We start from the raw sequence: 16340 nt of genomic DNA on the forward strand, positions 1-16340 counted from the left end.
ATTCTACTCTTCTTCTTCCTCCTCAGCCGTTTCCTGTCTTTTTGCTATATTTGAGGAGAGCTTCTCTTATTGCTCTCCAGTTTTCTCTATTCTGAGCTAGCCAGTATCAATTTAGTTCCACTGCCAAGCCGTTAGACCATCTTTGTTTTGGTCTTGCTATGTTTCTTCTTTGTCTCCATGGTCTCCATCCAGGCACATGTCTACTCCAATTTTCTTAACTTCTACATGTCCGACCAAGGTTCTATTTTAAAGAACCATAGTCTTTGTATATTTGTTAATTTTTCTATCTTTTAGAAATATTCCTAAAAGATTTATTTCTCTAGCTCTCCGGTGTACTTGCAATTTAGTTATTATCTTCCTCTCTAACATCTATGTTTCAGAACCATATGTGGTAACTGGTAGGATATATTCATTGTAAATCTTCGTTTTCAACTTTAGAGGAATTCTGTTTAGTATGTCTTTTAAGGGAGGAGAATGTCTCCTTTTAGAGGGGAAGAAGACACTTCAAATGGTGGAGTAGGATTCATTATACATAGAAAGCATGCCCAAAATATAACTAAAATTAATAGCATAAGTCCCAGAATTGTATACCTCATTTTCAAACTAAATGCAAGATATAACCTTAAGATAATCAAGACATATGCTCTAACGACTAGCCACTCGGATACCCGTGTTGAGCTGGCCCCCCCCACTTGCAAAAATTAAAAAACAAATAGCCCTGATTTATGAGCTATTTATGAGCTCTCATATTCCGTGAACTAAAAATTTTGAGCTCGTTCCACTGAGCAGGAATTTAATACCCTAGTGGGGGGGGCTGAGTTAGCCCCCCCCCCACTACTTAAAAATAGGAATATTGAATCGGTTTTTGCGGCAGAATTACGAGCTATTTATGAGCTCTTGAAATTATATAGTTTCGATTTTTGAGCTCATCACCTTCACCCCCAAACAACCCTTTAATTGATTTAACTTAAGAGAAAGATGCTGAGAAAACTTAAAATATATCGTATTGCTAATATAATTCCTATAGCTTATATACTCTAAGAATAAACTATTAAATCAAGAGCATTTCGATTATTGAGCTACATCCCCTTCGCCAGAAAACCACCCTATCTTCCCGGCTTAAGAGAAAGTTGTATTTAAAATACGTTAAACTAATTATTTGGCGACTACATATCATTTAATAATTTCTAAGCTTCCAAATTACGCGCATTTAGATCAGTAAATTGCAATTTATTTTGTATAGTGCAGTCACTGAAGGTAAAAATCAACGATTACCTTCAATTTCGGTGAACCTTCATCGATTTTCACGAAAATTGGTCAGTGGTTAGAGGATACGTCAAGAAACAAAGGTGACATGGTACCACCTTGCGCCTTTACCCTGAGGGTGGATACCGCCCCTTCTCGGGGGTGAAAATTATTTTATAAAAAATAAATGCACAAATCAATAAAAGAACAAATTAAAAGCAAAATTTATTATATAAAGTTAATAAAATAAGTCAATACTTTTTAAGTTATTAAAGATCAAAGATTTTAATTATTTGTGAAAAAAATGCATGTTTTGAAAAGGTTTTTTGTAAATCACTGAAAAACTTTAAGTTTTTACAAAAAAGTTAATAGTAGTTTAATTCGTATAGCTTATATTCTAAGAATAAACTCTTAAATCACGCGTCTTTCGATTATAGAGCTACAACCCCTTCGCAAGAAAACGACCCCATATTCCCGGCTTAAGAGAGAGTTGTTCTTAAAATAATTTAAATTAATTATTTGGCGACTACATATCGTTTAATAATTTATGAGCTTGCAAAATATACGCATCTCAATTATTGAATTGCCATTTTCTTTCTATAGTGCAGTCACTGAAGGTAAAAATCAACTAGTACCTTCGATTTCGGTAAATCTCCATTCATTTTCACGAAAATTGGTGAGCGGATTTTGATACTATCAACTTTTTCTGCATCTTATTTTTCATAGGTGTTTCTAAGTACTTTGACAAGTATTTAGTACCTAAGTGTTATAAAATGCATCTCTTTCCCGTTATTTAAGCTTGAACCCTTAGATTTTAACAGTCGCGGAAAAAAATATACATTTAATTACCAATAACTTACTTTAAATTAACATTAAAGGGTTTTTCAAGTAAGCAATTTATTATATTTTTTATTAGCTTCAATTTTAGTGATGAAAACTTTTTTGTAAAAACTTACAGTTTTTGAGTCATTTATGAAAAATCGCTCTAAAGCATGCATTTTCTTTCCAAAAATTAAAATATTTGATCTTTAATAACTCAAAAAGTATTGATTTATTTTAATCACATTATATAACAAATTTTGCTTACAATTTGTCCCTCTCTCGATTTGTGGGGTTATTTTTAATAAAGTAATTTTCACTCTCGAGAAGGGGTGACATATACCCCAGGCTAAAACCCCAAGTTGTTATTGTCAATTCGTGAAAATAAATGGAGATTTACCGAAATCGAAGGTACTAGTTGATTTTTACCTTCAGTGACTGCACTATAGAAAGAAAATGGCAATTCAATAATTGAGATGCGTATATTTTGCAAGCTCATAAATTATTAAACGATATGTAGTCGCCAAATAATTAATTTAAATTATTTTAAGAACAACTCTCTCTTAAGCCGGGAATATGGGGTCGTTTTCTTGCGAAGGGGTTGTAGCTCTATAATCGAAAGACGTGTGATTTAAGAGTTTATTCTTAGAATATAAGCTATACGAATTAAACTACTATTAACTTTTTTGTAAAAACTTAAAGTTTTTCAGTGATTTACAAAAAACCTTTTCAAAACATGCAATTTTTTCACAAATAATTAAAATCTTTGATCTTTAATAACTTAAAAAGTATTGACTTATTTTATTAACTTTATATAATAAATTTTGCTTTTAATTTGTTCTTTTATTGATTTGTGCATTTATTTTTTATAAAATAATTTTCACCCCCGAGAAGGGGCGGTATCCACCCTCAGGATAAAGGCGCAAGGTGGTACCATGTCATCTTTGTTTCTTGACGTATCCTCTAACTACTGACCAATTTTCGTGAAAATCGATGAAGGTTCACCGAAATTGAAGGTAATCGTTGATTTTTACCTTCAGTGACTGCACTATACAAAATAAATTGCAATTTACTGATCTAAATGCGCGTAATTTGGAAGCGTATAAATTATTAAATGATATGTAGTCGCCAAATAATTAGTTTAACGCATTTTAAATACAACTTTCTCTTAAGCCGGGAAGATAGGGTGGTTTTCTTGCGAAGGGGTTGTAGCTCAATAATCGAAATGTTCTTGATTTAATAGTTTATTCTTAGAGTATATAAGCTATATGAATTATATCCGCAATACGGTATATTTTAAGTTTTCTCAGCATCTTTCTCTTAAGTTAAATCAATTAAAGGGTTGTTTGGGGGTGAAGGGGATGAGCTCAAAAATCGAAACTATATAATTTCAAGAGCTCATAAATAGCTCGTAATTCTGCCGCAAAAACCGATTCAATATTCCTATTTTTAAGTAGTGGGGGGGGCTGACTCAGCCCCCCCACTAGGGTATTAAATTCCTGCTCAGTGGAACGAGCTCAAAATTTTTAGTTTGCGGAATATGAGAGCTCATAAATAGCTCATAAATCAGGGCTATTTGTTTTTTAATTTTTGCAAGTGGGGGGGGGCAGCTCAACACGGGTCAACTCGGATGAAGAAATTGGAAAAATTCATGATGACCTACAGACAGCCTTATATACTACACCAATTACACAATAATTATTGGCGACTGGAAAGAACAAAGATGATCTTTAAAACACGAAAAAAGAAATGGATTCCCCCAGAAAACAACGAGCTCTATGAAGATATACTAACCAGTCGTATACAAGAAAACGAAATAGAAGACATCGAACTAGCAAATAATCTCATAAGGAAGGCACTAAAAGAAATCGAAAGGGAGTGCTGCCCGACGGTCGTGACCCATACAGAAAAAATAAGCCAAAATACCAAAGAGTTAATAAGTAAAATAAGAAAACTGACGGAAAATTTTTTTTTTTTTGACAATTCTTTTGAATTGTCAAAAAAACGTCAAATAAGAATCAGATATTTCAAAGTGCTCCCAAAAGAAATCAATTTTCAATAAGTTTGTATTTAACTGGCAACATTTAAGTAATTGATAACGGTAGATTTACTGTTATATTATCAACCTAATAATAAAAATATATCTAAAACTAACACAAAGTGAAACATGCCCAATACATCATTATGTGCAAATTGTTCTAAACTAACTTCCAGCTCCGATGGAAAACTCCAGTGTGATGGCTGTAAGAAACCAATACATATCTCTTGTACAGATTTGTCGATTGATGATCGAGTAACAAGACAGAAAGTACGTGGTATATGTATACTTTGTAATGCATGTAGTTCAAGCATTGAAAGTATTGCTGAAATCAAGAGTCTTCTAGTGGAGTTTACAGCGAATATTAACAAGAAAATTGAAGATTTCGATACTAAATTATCTCAACTAAATAATAAATTAAATACACTTGATTCGATTGCAAAACCTGAATTTACTGACAGCATTGTCAATGAAGCCACTGACCGCATGTCACGTTCAAAAAATTTTTTGATTAGGGGCGTTCCTGAAACTACAGGAGACGCACAGAGTAGGAAAGATCATGATAAAAATAAAATTAATTTGGCCCTGAAAGTTATCGGATGTCTAGAAAGCCCTGTAACATTTTATAGAGTAGGTAAACCCAGTCAAAATGGACGTTATCCTCGCATGATAAAGGTGATAATGGGTTCTGAACACCACACTCGACAAATTCTTCGTAACAAAAATAAACTTTTAGAAAACAAATCCACCGAAACTTATTCCTTTATTGATGACAAGACACCTATGCAGCAACTTCGATTAAAGGAACTTCGAACTGAACTTGAAACCCGTAAAAGTAATGGAGAAAATGACCTTACGATTAAATATATGAATGGCAGTCCAAAGATCGTGACATTTCGTTCATAATTCTCTTGCATCAAAATTTACAGATTGGCTTCTTATGTATACAAATCTAAACTCTCTTTTATCAAAATTTAATGAATTTATAAGTACTGTTCAACTTTTAAATCCTCACATTATTCTCCTAACAGAAACATGGCTTAATTCTTCAATCCCCGATACTATTGTAAACATTGATAATTTTACTATATTTCGCACAGACAGAGGTACTCGTCGGGGGGGAGGAGTATGCATCTATTTAGCAAATGAAATTACTAATATTTTTTCAATAACTAATAAAACAATAGACTTGCCAGGTATAGAAATTATCCATTTACTTGTTACTAACAATTCTTTTACATTTAATATAGTTTGCATATACCGACCTCCGGATACAGTACTTACTGAGGACAATATGCTTATTGACAAACTTGAGGAATTATCATCCCTTGAAAATCTCATTGTCGTTGGAGATTTCAATTTTCCTGAGATTAGCTGGCCCATTATTTCCAAAACTGACACTATTAACTCCCAAAATTTGTTTAAAAACTTTGTCATGAACTCAAACTTAATCCAACTAATAACTGAACCTACAAGGTTTAGAGTTAAAAATCATCATTCAATTTTAGACTTATTTTTTACAAATGATGATCAATTAGTTTCTACACTTGATGTGTCCTCTCCTGTGGGTATTTCTGACCACTCACTTATTACTGCTCACATTCAATTTAATCTAACACCACTTTGCAAAAATAATCTCGTAACGTATGCCACTACTGATTTCTTTACTGTTAATTTTGTTTTGTCCCAGATAGACTGGCAATCTATTTTTCTTAATCACCCAGATCCATCGTCAATGTGGGACTCTTTTCTTCATACTGCTATTACAACAATTTCTGATAATACAACTGAACGACAAATATACAAAAATCGATTAAAACCTTGAATTAACCTCTCAGCTATCCGCTTAATTCGACATAAACGAAAGCTTTGGCGAACGTATAAACTTACTGGTTCCCTGCATGATTTTCTCGCTCACCGTAATTTTTCTAACAGAGTCAAACAATCGTTGCTAAAACTAAGAACAGAATATGAAGAATCTATCATTTCTAGTGGTAACAGTAAAAAAATTTATCGGTACATTCGCACATCTTTATCTTCTAAAGTCTCCATACCATTACTTCAAAAAGGTGATGGGTCCATATGTTCTTCTAATAATGAATCTTCGGAATGTTTATCCTTATTTTTTTCTCAGGTTTTTACAGACGAACCAAATGACACCATTCCTCAAATAATGAGTTCACGTCTCCTTACAACTCTTGATAATATCTCTTTCACTCCAGATGTTATTAAACAACATTTGTCGAAACTACGCAATAATTCATCACCTGAATTAGATGGACTAACTTCCTTTTTCCTTAAACAGTGTGCAGAGTCTGTAGCCATTCCTATATCCTTTATAATGAATACATCTTTTAATCAGGGTTCTCTTCCCTCGTCATGGAAATTGGCTTCGGTTACTCCTATATTCAAGAAAGGAAATAAACTTGACTGCAATAATTATCGTCCCATCAGCCTAGTTCCTATTGTCGGCAAGGTCATGGAATCCATTATTTCTGAAGCTATGTCTGAATTCCTCCTTCAAGAAAATGTCATCCCTCACCAGCAGCATGGTTTTATCAAGGGTCGTTCAACGATCACAAACTTACTTCATTGTATAAGTGACTGGTCTTCATCTTTAAACAATCGACATCCTGTTGATGTAGTCTATTTAGATTTCTCCAAAGCTTTCGATCGTGTTCCCAAACGTCGATTACTAGCTAAATTGGATCACTATGGTATCCGCGGAAAGTTAAACTTTTGGATTCAAAATTTTCTATCAGACAGGTACTTCCGAGTTCGTGTTGGGGAACCTTATTCACTGGACAAACCAGTCAAGGGTGGAGTTTCACAAGGATCAGTACTTGGACCACTACTATTTTGTATATATGTTACAGTTCAAGTTGATTCTCAGTTAGAGTTGACTCCAACTAGTTGGAGTCAACTCCAACTGAAACGAGCAGTAAAAGTTGATTTTAAAAATTTAAATCAACTTTTACTAGTTGGAGTTGACTCTTCCTGGATCGATTCAGTAAATGTTGATTATACGAGAATCTCAAGTGCATTTTTGATGAGTGTGCGTTTCTTTGTTTTGACCGTTTCAACTACTTATTAGTATAGTCTGTAACGTCGCCCCCGTTAGGTAAATTATTCTGATTCGATTTTTTGCACAAACTTACTCAAAGAAATACATCCGTATAACAATCCTTATAACAAATACACAGGGTGTCACGCGGTACCGCGGTCGAAAAATTGTTTAACCAATTTCAGTAAAGTCAGTCAGTAAAGTGACTCTTTATCGAACGAGTCTGATATTACGAGCAGAGGAAGAGACGCGTTCGATAAAGAGTATTGAGGTGGTGCGTACAAAATTGTATCGTTAATCATAAAAAACATCAACACTTACTTACAACTTTGAGGAAATTTTTTAAATTTTAGACGAAATAAAAAATTCGTATGACAGTAATGACAGATGACTTTTGCATGATGGCCGGTTTTGATGTTTAATCGATAGTTATCAATATTGTATACCTACCTAATTACTAAATCTGTAAAGTTTTGATTTATTTTGTATGAATATAATTGCGAATCACTACAGAATTTTACTTTTTGACATAAATTTTATTAATAATAAGATAAATTTTGTACAATATTTTTAATAATTAAAGTAAATAAATTTTAATTTCACTCAAATAAATAATCGATTGCTGCCATTGACCACTTACATTCAATCTCGGTTAATTTGATTAATTATCGCGGCAGGTAAAGTAACATTCTTCTTTCAATACAACAAAGTGTTACTTTACTGCCGAAAATGAGGGCAAATGAGTACAATAATGAATGATTTTAGTGAAGTTTGGCGATAAACAATGATTTTAAACAAATTCGCAAAAATACATAGTTTTTTCACTTCGTACAAATTTTTTTTAGATCCGTTGGCCTTTTTTCTCTAAAATTAACCAAAACGCCAAAATAACCATTTTCAAGGTTTAATAACTCGGTTAAAGATAATTATTGTGAAAGTCGAGCGAGCGGCCGTGGAGTAACGGCATAATCGCTGGCCTCATACGCCAGTGCACGTGGGTTCCAGCTCTGCTAAAGACAAACCATTTTCATTTTCAATAATGACACGAGCCGTCTCACTGTGCCTCGGAGAGCACCTTAAGCAGTCGGTCCCCCTGGGCTAGTGTACATCGACACTAGTTACTTGAAACAGGGTTAAAGATGTAATTGGCGCCGGAACTGTCCGAAAGGCAAAAATGCCATACGATATTATATATTATGAAAGTCAGAAACTAAAAAAAATCAAAGATTAAAGCTACCTCTATAAGATCCTGAAGAAATTTTTGTCATTATTTCATTAATAAGATATTATTTTTAATTATCAACAATGAGCGCTAACCGTGTATTGAGGCGGCCGTCAATGTGAGTGCGAGTGAGATTCACCATTGGATGGCTGGAATGGTGCATCTCTTTAGCACTCACCATTGACGGCCGCCTAATACGCACTTAGCGCTCATTGTTAATAATTAAAGATAAAACTTAGTAATAAAATAGTGACAACAATTTCTGCTGGATCTTGTAGAGGGGGCTATAAACTTTGATTTGGTCACTTTCTGACTTTCATAATAATGGATTTTTAACCGAGTAATTAAGCCTTGAAAATGGCTATTTTCGCATTTTTCAAATTTTAAATCACGTTAACTCGACAACAATCAATTTTAGAGAAAAATCACAAAATACCTTTTTTGCTCAGAATAACCCAAATGATCTAAAAAAAAATTGTTCGAAGTGAAAAAATTATTTTTGTGGATTTGTCTAAAAAAAATTGTTTAAACAATTTATCGATCAAAGTACTGCCTGACACCCAGTAGATTTGTTATAAGGACCTCTTTTTGAGTAAGTTTGTGCAAAAAATTCGAATCGGAGTAATTTACCTAACGGGGGCGACGATACAGCCTAGACTAATTTGAACATATTCAGTAACATTTAATTTCTAGAATCGGCTGTTTGTGTGAATCAGAATCAACTTTTACTAAATGGCATTGGGAAGAGTATACTTTTCCTAGTTGGAGTCTACTTTTACTAGTAAATGTTGAATATAAATCTTCATTTTATATTTATAATCAGCTTTTACTGAAACCAGCCGTTAAAGTTGACTCCAACTAGTTGGAGTCAACTCCAACTGGATAATCAACTTGAACTGTAACATATACACTAGTGATCTTCCTCTTGTTGTATCCAGTAAGGTTTCCATTTACGCAGATGATACTAAATTATATGTGAATCCAATTATTGACCAACATGTTCTTCAAACCGACCTTGACGCAATATTCAAATGGTCCTCAGAGTGGTTACTTCCACTGAATATTGAAAAATGCGTCATACTACATATTGGCAAAAATAACCCATTACTACCGTACTTTATTAATGGGCATCCCATAGAGTCAGTAACCTCCCACAAAGATCTTGGAGTGATAGTTAACAGTAACTTAAATTGGTCTGTTGGTTTCTAATCCGCAAATGTTTTACACGAATATCTCTAACCTCAATGAGTAAACTTTACTCTATATACGTCAGACCTATTCTTGAGTTTGCCGGACCAGTGTGGAGTCCAGATCTTAACCGTGATAAAGTCTTACTTGAAAATGTTCAACGTAAAGCCACAAGACTGGCAGTTGGCCGTGTAAGACCTAATTATGAAGACAGACTATCCTTGGCTCATCTAACAACATTTGAACATCGACGTCTTCGAGGTGACCTAATTATATCCTTCCGTATTTTAAAATATAATTTTGGAAACCTTAACACAATATTTACGCTAAATCTAGACGAACGATTAAGAGGTCATCGTTATAAATTAAAGAGGGAACAGACGACAACAAAATCCAGAATGAACTTTTTACCAAACAGAATATTTAACATCTGGAATAACTTAGATGAAGACACCATATCGGCAACTAGTGTTAACATTTTTAAAAATAGACTTGATAATTCTTTATTTTCTTTGCAAGACTGAATAATTTTAGGACGGCATTATTTATTGTTTCAAAATTTTGTTTGAAATTGTAATATTTAAAATTTTTATTAGTTTTATAACGATATTTTTCTTTGTTTTGAACATTATGGGAGCTTTACAGGATTGAATTGTTTTAGGGCGACATTGTTTTATTGTTTCAATATTTTTATTTGATGTTTGTTAATTTTTAACTTTATTCTTAATTTGTATTAGTTGTAAAATGATATTTCTCTTTGTTTTTGGGCATAATAGGAGCTCGCTCCTCTGCCCTTATTTGATTTATAATAATAATAATAATAATAATAAAAATATGACTCCAACTACACATCACTGAGGAAATTAAATAAAGATATCCACCGATCAATCCGAAAAGACTTAAAAAACAATACAAGAGAAATAACTCAAATAATTCAAGAAAACAAAAGTTTAAAAGTTTTGCGGCGAAATACGAATAACATTAGCAACAAAAATATGTAGAGAATAAGAAACAAAGACAACAACGACGTTTTATCGCGAAATGCATGAGAGCACCAACGCAAGGCAAAATCAGTCTCTGCCCAAAATCACAAACCAGGGATCAGAATTAATGCCAGAAGTAACACCATACGACATTAAAAAGACACTTTCAGAAATGAAAAATAATAAATCCCCTGGCGATGACGGAGTAGTGATCGATGCAATCAAACAAAGTGGAAATAAAATTATCCAGGTTTTGGCCAAACTTTTCACCGAATGCATTTACCAAGGAAAAACTCATTCTCAATGGAACAAAGCAGTCATTGTTTTCTTGCACAGGAAAGGTGACATAACAGATCTAAAAAATTACCGTCCTATCAGTCTGCTATCACACGTATATAAAATTTTCACAAAAATCATCAAAAAAAGACTGGAGGCTAAGTTAGACTTCTATCAGCCTAGAGAACAAGCTGAGTTTAGATCCGGATACAGCACTAACGACCACTTACTGGTAATAAAAAACTTGATAGAGAAGTCAAGCGGAATACAATAAACCATTGGCACTGATATTCGTGGACTACGAGAAAGCGTTCGATACCATAAACTAGCAGAAAATATTAAAAGCATTGACAAAATGCCGAATAGACCATCGCTACACTAACGTGATAAAATATATCTACCACAATGCAACGGCTAGCGTAAGACTCTCTGATCAACAAACTAATAAATTCTGTATGCAGCGAGGAGTACGGCAAGGAGACACCATCTCACGAAAGCTGTTCACAACCCTTTTAGAAGACACTTTTAAGAAGGCAGATCTGAACGAATATGGTATCAATATAAATGGAGAGAAACTCAGTCATTTGAGATTCGCAGATAACATCGTCCTTAGGCTACGGCTCCACGGACTGGAAATTGACGCTAGCAGTAGCCGCAAAACGAACTTAAGGTTCCACAGAACGGAATAGGAATAGCCGAACTGTACCGACTACAGGACTTGTGCGTAGTCGGTACAGTTCGGCTATTACTATTCCGTTCTGCGGAACCTTAAGTTCGTTTTGCGGCTACTGCTAGCGTCAATTTCCAGCCCGTGGAGCCGTAGCCTTAGAGCCGATCGTATGGATGATGCAATAATAATGTTGAACAAGTTACATCACGCTTCCTTAGAGGTCAAACTAAATATTAACATCAACAAGACGCAAATAATGACTAATCTGGTGCTAAATCGTAATATTGTTGTTGATGGAATGTAATACCTATGTTCGTTTGTAATACTCCATTTACCGTTTTCTATTGTACTACCGTATTGTTTTCTATTTATATAATAATCATCAATCAGCCCTGATTTGTCCATTGTTGAACATAAGCCTCCTCCAGATATTTCCATTTTTTACTGTTCTGCGCCTCTTCTATCTGTTGGTCACAGTTCTTTTGAGGTCGTCTATCGCGTTGGGGGTTTTCCTCGGCTTCGCTTGTCTGCCCGTAGTCTCCACTCAAGCAATCTCTTCGTCCATCTTTCGCCTTTCATTCTTGCAACAGGTCCAGCCCATGTCTCATTAATATGCTATACGCTAAATAAATAAAACGACAACAATTAAAATTCGATAACAATAAATATACATATCTATCATTGAACTATTCTTATTCATCAATATTGTATATAGTATTCTATAAAGTATTTCCTATCAATCAAAAACTGACAACAGTGTACGATTTTATGACTACAGGTTTAGAGATGATAATGTTTAGCCTCTGCCACTAAAGAAATGACAGTATCTCAATATTCATGAGGGTAAACGGTATTGTTTTTGTAGCTATCAATCTTAGACCTTTAATTAACGTAAAAGCCTGAGAAATGACAAAAACTGCTTAAAGTAATATCGTATAAAATATTAAGATTACTTGTCTATATTGTAGTATTCACTATAGATAATAACCACATACAGGGTGTCGCAAAACCTGCTATAATAAAGGGATAATTTAGTGGAATATAATTAGAGCAAAACTTTATAAATATAATATGCAATCCAAAATTGAATGGACAGAAAAATTAAACTACACTTCTTCGTCTTGTCGTGATGTCTCCTTTAGTGGATGTAAGCGATTACACTGGCAAATATGTTTATGTCCAATGCGGCTCTAAACAAAGATGTTGAATCAAGGCCGGTCCATTCTCAGTATTCCCTATACCTAACTGCTTTAATTTGTGCTTAATTGTTAATCGCACCAACAATCTTAACTACGTAGGTATTTCGATAGCTTAACCATTATTGGTGAGTTTAAGGATCATCATCAGCCTCTCTCAACATAGCTGCTGGACATAGGCCTCCCCTGTTTTTCTCCAAAGTGTTCTATCTTGTGCTTTCTGCATCCAGTTTTTTGTTGTCTTTCGTAAGTCGTTTTGCCATCGTGTTGGTGGTTTTCCTTTGCTACGTTTATCGGCGCTTGGTCTCCATTCAACTAGTTTGCGAGTCCATCTTCCGTCCTTCATTCTGACAACGTGTCCAGCCCATTTCCACTTAAGTTACAGCTTCTTTCAATGACGTCTATGACTTTGGTCTTAGCTCGTAGATCTTCATTTCTAATCCTGTCTCGTAGAGTGGCCCCTATCATTGATCGCTCCATTCTTCTTCGCGCTACTCTTAGTTTTTGTAAGTTTAAGGATCAGTCTAGAATAACATGTATTTATCTCCGAAAAATTATTTGTGTTTAAATATTTTCACGGCCAACCTAATTAAATTTCATGTATTTTTTGTTGCAATGAATGTTTGGCGTGAATCACCAAGTACTCACAAATTAAAGCAGTTAGGTATAGGGAATGCTTATGAAATAAAAAAGGACCATGAAATATCATTTCATTACAATATCTACTAAAATACAGGGTGTTTCATTTAAGAAAACTCAGAAAATACTCACTCCGAGTTTCGACAAACCCTGTATATTAAAATTAAAAATTAAGCTATACTAATAATTCTTAACAATAGTAGACTATAGTAAAAATCATTTGAACATAAATAGAGTTTTTGATGTCAAACTAATACAATTCTACAGGGTGTGAAAGTTGCTAAGAAATTAAGAATAAAAACGTAATTATCTTTTAAACTACCCTGTATACTATTACAAAACCTCATATTTTAAGAAAAATGACATCGAGGAAAATCCAAAAATGTAAAAATATACGGGGTGTCCCATTTAAAAATACGCAGTTATACCGGAAGTTATAAGCAACTTCCGAAAGTAGCAAATAGATGAAAATATTTTCATTAAATAGATCACTCTTCAAAACCCCTTCATTCCAATTTTCATGATTCTGTTGCCTTTAGTTCTGGAGATATTTCTAATAGGCCGTTTATCTGCCTCACCCTGTATACTGCGAGGCATAAGTTTGGGATATAGAAAATTATGCTTATTTTCATAGTTGATTTTTTCGTGAACAAATAATGCTTAATGATGATGGATTAGCTGAACGGATTCAGCTAATTTTTTTATTATTTTAGATTTTTTTTAGTGTTTACACAGTTGAGCAAAGGATTACTCAAAACTCTTTTTTGTACTTATACCGGGTGGAAGAAAAGGAATGTTTTTCTTATGTTAAGTTTGATGTACCCTGTAGAAAGGAAAAGGTATAAAGGTGACATATACATTAAAATAGGTATACATTAAAATTATGTTGTAGTCTCATATTTTGTAAACATTTTATTTTTTAAATTTCAAAATTTTTTATTTTTTTAAATTTTTAATTAAAAAAAAGTTTGAGTAGACCTTTGCCCAACTGCGTAAACACCAAAGAAATATCTAAAATAATAAAAAAAAATTAGCGGAATCCGTTAATCTGTTCACGAAAAAATCAACTATGAAAATAAGCTTAATTATTTTAGCTGCATACATCCCTTACTTATGTCTAGCAGTATATTATTTGCCAGTGGTACAGCAACGTAGGTTGTAGTTGTCGAGAAATTTAAAGTACGTACCGTTAAGAATACGACTACGACTTATCATCTGAACTTTCGACTAAACCCTAATTTTTCCACTAAATTCTACGTGCAACTAACCATTTTTTATTTTCAATTAAATACATTTTTCATGAGTCTGAAAACAAGGATGATAACAGTGTCCAATAGCCGCCAGAAACTCTCCTCCTTATCGAAATCCATTTGTAAACTCAGATTATTAAATATTGCTTTATGTCAGAATTCCAACTTTTGGAGAGGAAAATAACAGATCTCTACTATCCATCACAAATGCTAAGCGGTAAAGATAACGGCCACGAATTCTGAACGGCAATTTAGTTACAAACGGTTGAGATTTATTTTTCCTGGAAAGTTTATTTCTGCCGTGATTAATGAATTTTTTGGGTGTTGGGCTTGAATAATTAATATGTTTTAATTACCAGAAAATTTTTTCGACCAGCGCTTTCTGGGTTCTTAGTTATAAGATGTGTTATCGGACGGACAACAAGCCATTTATTCTCCAAAAATTTTAAAGCTAATATAGAAAGACTAGGAAGATAAACGGTTGCCTGTAAAAAATGTCCATGTATTTTCGCTATTTCCATATTTATTTCTTACTTATTTTGACAAATACGTAATATTATACGGACCTGCAAGTGATAACAGGAAGCAAACATTAGAACAGGTCTAATTTACTACAAAAAACATCAGCGCTTAGTATTTGCGAACGATTTAGTAATCTTGGCTAGAAGCAAAATATAACTAATGGAGTCAGGAAACTCGAAGAGAGAGCAGCACCCAAAGGGTAGTATATACATAAATGAAGCAAAAATGAAGTATACGGAATGGACAAATAAGTAATTCATTTGGGAGCAATATATAACAATGACAACAGCAAAGGGAACACAATACAGATTTGAAAAAGATAAAAAATTTGAGCACTTAAGAACTGCCTTCACAAGAGAACCTAGCTGTAAAGAAGAAATGCAAAACAATTATTTCGGAAAACTGCGCTATATATGCTCTCAATGGGTTGTTAAGAAGCAAAAATATATCTCGGAGAGCAAAACATCAACTTACAAGACCGTAATAAGGCTGATAGTGACGTATGCTTCTGAAACATGGGTCACAACAAAAAAACACAGTGGACAATGGATAAGAAAAACAAATAACGAACTGACTGAGCTCTATCAAGAGCCTAAAACATTAGCGTTAATTAACGCGCAAACACTTAGATGGTTGGGCCATGTGCAGAGAATGATTCCATTTAGAATTCCCAGAATGATACTATCTAGTGCATTGGCAGGAAAAAGGCGAAGAGGAAGAACGATGGAGCAACGGAGTTAAAGAAGATATGAGAAGACTTAACGTAACAACCTAGGAAAGAAAAGCAACTGACAAAACGGAGTGGAAAATAATAGTACATCAAGCCATGAGCCTACTAGGCTCTTAGTGGTTACATATTATTATTATATTGTTAAAAGTAAAATTTAATAAACAATTTTTGTCTTGGTAAAAGGTATATTAGTTTAAAAAGCCCCCTAGGGCTACAAACATAGAAACAAAACGTTTTAGCTCTGTAACAAGAGCATTATCAGTGTTACAAGAACATGGTGAGCCAACCAAAAATACAAAGGTCAAAGCCTTTCAAAAACAGACTAAAAGTCTCATATAGATGCAAACATGTCAAAATCCAAAGGATGGATATAATTCCTATGGCTACGGCCCTAGGCCAACATATGACTTCCACACGTGATAAGTCGGTCAATAGGTAACAATTAGGTCATTATGTTGACAGGCCTGTAACCTGTCACCTCTTGTAACATAATGACCT

This window comes from Diabrotica virgifera, chromosome 6 (assembly GCF_917563875.1).
Source record: "Diabrotica virgifera virgifera chromosome 6, PGI_DIABVI_V3a".
NCBI lineage: Eukaryota > Metazoa > Arthropoda > Insecta > Coleoptera > Chrysomelidae > Diabrotica > Diabrotica virgifera.